Source organism: Arachis hypogaea, chromosome 6, assembly GCF_003086295.3.
Source record: "Arachis hypogaea cultivar Tifrunner chromosome 6, arahy.Tifrunner.gnm2.J5K5, whole genome shotgun sequence".
NCBI classification, from domain to species: Eukaryota; Viridiplantae; Streptophyta; class Magnoliopsida; order Fabales; family Fabaceae; genus Arachis; species Arachis hypogaea.
This window is the reverse complement of record NC_092041.1, coordinates 6980915-6986914: the sequence shown is the minus strand read 5'-3', so window position 1 is coordinate 6986914 and position 6000 is coordinate 6980915.

Below are 6000 nucleotides of genomic sequence, written 5' to 3'. Positions count from 1 at the left end.
AACATCAACAAAAGAAAGCATGCTAACCTCTGCCTGAATTCAACAACTTCAGGAATATCAGGATTAAATAACATTTGTGTCGCATACATCACATTTTGAAGACCTACTTGACCTACACAGAAACAACGAAAGAGTCTAGCAAAACTTTCTTGGAGACAACACCTAGAGCAGCCATGAGATGTACAGAAAAAAAAATAACATACCCCGAAAGAACTTGACTTTTGCAAGTTGAATAACTACAACAGACTGCTCCACATACCCAAAGGCAAGGAAATGATTTACTTGATTAACATAATCCCCAAACAATGCACATCGCACTGTAAGACTGAAACTCAAAAGATCACAAAGAATCAAACAGAAAACAAGCAAAAAAGATAATTAAAAGATAAAGAGAAAGCACCAGAAATGACTTAAGAAACATACTCTTTTGAAGTTAATTCCAATGCAATCATTTTCACAATTTTTCCTTCTCTTGCATATTCTTTCTCTTCTCCAACTGAAGTTAAAAGTCCAATGACATCTATTCCAAATAAACACAACCTATTAACTATTAAAAGGATTTGTTTAAAAAACTTAAATAACAGAACAGCAGCAAGATATACACACCAACTAAAAAATCATAATCTTGGGTCATGTTCAGCAGCTCAGAAAAAGGAAACATGTTGAAACAAGTCTTAGGGATAACATCTTCATCAACAGCTACAACAGTGGTTCGGTGAAGGAAAACCAATTTGAATTCATGGGAAGTTGCTCTATAACTACCATGATTTGAGACAACACTAAAATATGCCATTCTATAAACTTGTACTTCAACTATATGATCCCTAAACCTATTAAGGAGTGGTTTCTTGACTGTAGCTTGAATTTTTCCACACAATAAATGGAACAAAACAACAAATCAGATTAATGAAACACATAATTTTAATTTGAAAACTTAAAAAACAGCAAGTAAGACCATATTTAAAAGAGAAACTAATAGGGGCTAACATGTTCATCAAGGAGAATCATCTCTATTGAGTTAGGAACCTCATGGTTACCAAAAGAGGGTACAACCCAAAGCCTTAGAACCCTAACTTTCAGCCTCCAAGCCTCTCTAGGAGGATGCATCTTAGAAATCATATCAAATGGTGGAGGCATTGCAGTAAAAAGAAAGGAGATAAAGAGACTTGATGAAATATATGTAAATGTAAACACTTCAATTCTAAAATAATTTCAGCTTAGGAGCAAACACAACAAATCAGAATGTTTGTGCATTCAATGTGCTTCACCAACCATCCTTTTATAGAAAAAATCCAGGATACAATTTCACCTTTTTGAATTCAAATCAAATTGAGGAGGGAAATGCAGGGTAGTGGAGTTGAATAACCAAATTTTTCATTTAATGAGGAAGAAGAAATGAATGAATTGATATCAATCACATCACCACTAACCAAATAGGTTAGATAGAAAGCCCATACCATGTTATAGGCATTCCCACATTCTCATCCCCATTTAATGGAAGATAGACAACTAATGATAACACCAAAAGCTGAAACAACACAAAAACAGGAAAAAGTAGTGATACTTTCGAGAAACAATAAAATAGGCAGTCACCAACTACAATCAACAATGATTCTAGTGATGGCAATTAGAGTTGGTAAATGTCTTAGGTAGGGATACATTGGAAAAAGCAGCTAAATGGGAACAAAAGTATAAACAAACATGAATAAAAATCTGTCAATCACATCAACTTTTTTCTTTGTGTAACGACACGTGGTAGTTAGATCCACAATAACATGAACCAATTCTACTTGCACAAGAGCATTCTTTTCTTAATGAACCTCTTAACTTCAGCACAAGGAGGTATCCAACAGCTAAGATATGAAACACATTTAACACAATCAACAGAAAAATGTAATCAAATTCATTTGAACTTAAAAAGAAATAAATAAACAACAGGATAAACATCAATATTTGTGATTCACATCACCACTAATAGAATAGATTAGTTAGGAAACCCATTCTTTCATAATCATGGAGACAATCCACATGCAACCAGTAACACAAATAGCAGAGTATGCCATATTTTTTTCTGTAATTATCAATAGAAAATAGGCATGGAAAAAATTGTGATAATCAGTTAAACTTTGGGGCAGTCCTAGTAACACAAATACTAAAGTGATACCATCTTAGTCTAACAAAGCCACTTCCTCTGTGAATCACATCTCAAATTCAGCAGAAAAATCGCATGTCTTTTCAAGAGGTGAAATACAAAACAATTTTTATATAAATAAATAATTAAAAAAATAAACAATGAATTTGAATTGAAGTTCCAAATCTTTCATTCAATCAGGAAAAAGCTATTAATCAATTCATATCAGTCACATCACCACTCACCAAATAGCTTAGATAGAAAGCCTATACCTTGATAGGCACTCCCACATTATCATCTCCATTCAATGGCATTGAGACAATTAATGATAGGAGCAAAACCTGAACCAACACAAAAACAGTAAAAAAAAAATCAACCTTTCAAGAAATCAAGATATAGGGTTGACAAATTGAGATATGAGACCACAACTACTACAGTAAACATACAGCTCATAACACCATAGGGAAGGCAGTAATCATATACCAGAAACAATGATTCCACTAATGACAATCAGAATTGGTATAAATTGGTTAGATAAGGATACATTCAAAAAACTATAGAGAAACATGAGTAAAAATCGGTTAATGAGATAAAAATGAAAGCTAACACGAACACCCAAAAATTGTAACCAACAAGATAAACCCACAAAAGAATTGAATAACCAAATCTTTCATTTAATGAGGAAGAAGCTATGAACCAATTCAATTCAATCACATCACGAGTCACCAAATAGGTCAAACAGAAAGCCCATACCCTGATAGCCTTTCCCACATTCTCATCAACATTCAATAGCACATAGACAACTAATCATAGGAGCAAACGCTGAACCAACACAAAAACAGGAAAAATAACTGAACCTTTGGAGAAATCTAAAAATAGGGGAAAAAAATAAGATATTACACCTCACGTACTACAATCCAGCTACATGTCACTAGACCACATGGAAGGCAGTCACCAACTACCCCAAACAATGATTCTAGCGATAGCAATAAGAGTTGGTAAATCTATTAGGTAGGGATACATTCAAAGCAGCAGATAAAACGGAACAAAAGCATAGAGCAACATGAATAAAAATCAGTCAATCACATCAACATTCATGAAAAGGAGGAGACTGAAACCTCATACCTTGATAATGATTCCAAAATTTCCAATTTCCAATAAAAAATATATAACAGAACCTTATTAGGTGTAGAGAACACAGTTTCATGGGAAGACGAACTGCTGGATACTTTTTTCTTTGGCTAAACACATGTGCTAGTTAGAAAAAGAACACCATGAAACCATTTTACTGGCAGAAGGGCATTCTTTTCTGAATTAACCTCTTAACTTGGGGCCAAGGATGTGTATATCCATCCAACAGCTGAAATATAAACAGATTTAACACAATCAACAGAATTTTTACATAAATAATAAAAAAAAACTGACAATGCAGTTGACTTGAGATAAATAATCTTTCTTTCAATGAGGAAGATGCTATGAATCAATTCATATCAATCACATCAATAGTCACCAAATGGGTTAAATAGAAAGCCCATACCTTGATAGGCGGCATTCCCACATTCTGATATCCATTAAATGACATACAGACAACTAATAATAGGAGCAAAACAAGAACCAACACAAAAAAAACAGAAAACAAGTGAAACTTTCAATAAATGAAGAAAATCAATTCATATCAATCACATCAATAGTCACCATATGGGTTAAATAGAAAGCCCATAACTTGATAGGCATTCCCACATTATCATCTCCATTCAATGGCATAGAGACAACTAATAATAGGAGCAAAATATAAACCAACACAAAAGCACAGAAAACAAGTGAAACTTTCAATAAATAAAAAAATACGGACCAGAAACTGACATATGAGAGCATACCAACTACAATACATCTACACGCCATAAGACCATAGGGAAGGCATTAATCAAGTACCCAAACAATCATTCTACTGATGACTATAACACTTGGCAAATATGTTAGGTAAAGATATATTGAAAACAGCAGATGGGTTGAAAAAAAAAGTATATAGAAACATGAGTAAAAATCTATCAATGACATCAACATGCAAGAAAACCATGAGATTGAATGTACAGAAACTAAAAAATTAAAAATATATTAATAAAAACAGAACACCCATGCTACAAAGAAATGAACAGGTAACAAAAGAACATCTGATAATGAGTTCAAAATGAAAGTTAACAGCAAATCCCAAAAAATGTAACCAAGTACATGAACCCACAAAAAGAAAACAATATCAGAAACAGAATTTGAAATTAGAAATTTCACAAACCCTACACACAACATGTGCGTAAAACATCGAACAGATACCCAAAACAATCACAAATTGGAACATTAGGAATTTCACAAACCCTAGATAAGAAAATGTCCCTTAACCATATAACAGATACCAGTAATCATCAGAATTTGCAAAATTAGGGATTTCAGAAACCATAGACAAAATCATCAGAATTTGCAAAATTAGGGATTTCAGATACCATAGACAATAAAACCAGTGTAAATCGCGGAACAAAATTTGAAAGAGAATTTGCAAAATTAGGGATTTAAGAAACCATTCACAAAATCATCAATATTTGCAAAATTAGGGATTTCAGATACCATATACAATAAAATCAGTGTAAATCGCGGAACAAAATTTGAAAGATTAGAAATTTCACAAACCCTAAAAAATAAAATCTCGCTTAACCATAGAACAGAAACCGGAAAACATCAAAATTTGCACAATTAGAGATTTCAGAAACAATAGACAATAAAACCTGGTTCAATCGCGGAACAGATGCCAAAATCCATCACAGGGATCTGAGATATTGAATCTGAGCGGAAAATTGGGAAATCCGCAAACTGGATGAACGGCGAGGAACAAACTCCCAGGAGAACACGGCTCCTAGACACAGTATGGTACGGAAGACGAAACGAAACTTGGAGACGAGAGCAAAGCTCCTAGGGTTGAAAGAAATCATTACCTACTGAAACAGATCCATCAAGAACGAAGGTTGCCTCAGTGATTCGGTGAAAAGTATCGGAGGTTGCGTGAGAGAAGAGCCCAAATCGATAGGTGACGACTGGTGTCAGAGCAGCACATGCACCATCCAAAGAATGGGGCCAGGTGGAGGAGGTGCCACCGTGGAAGGGACCGTCCACCTCGGAGTGGAACCGGCGTGAGTTGTGGGGAGCTCTCCAGCTCGGAAACGAAACCACGCGTATCTAGTGTTTAATGATTTTATTATTTAATTTAATCTTTATAATTTTATTAAATTTATAATTAAATTTTTATATTTTTTTAATTAGATTTTTATGCTACTTTAATTTTATAATTAGGTTATTTTTACGTAAAAACTTTAAAATTAATAAAATATTTTCTCTTAAAAAAATATATAATCAAATATCTAAATTAGATTTTTACTTATGAATATCTTTAAATTTGTAAAAAAATATTTAATTAACTACTCTAATATTTTTTACACTAAAAAAATTTTATTATAAAATTAACAGCAATGTAAAAATTTAATTAAAAAATATATAAAAACTTAATTATAAATTTTGTGAAATTATAATACTAATATAATAATTAAATATTTATTATTAAACCAATAAAATAAAGGTGAAACCTCATGTGCAGTCGACTTCACGTGAAGTTGATTACTAAGAACCGTTAGATGAAAATTTAGTCAAATCAGTCAAATCATTTAACAATCATCAATTATCAATTTTACATGAAGTCGACTGCAAGTAAGTTTCCACCTAAAATAAATCATACTACAGAAGGCATGATATAATTTCTTACCGTTGAATAAGGTGTAGAGAGAATCAATATTACCGACTTCATCTTATATATGTCCTCCCATGGGGAC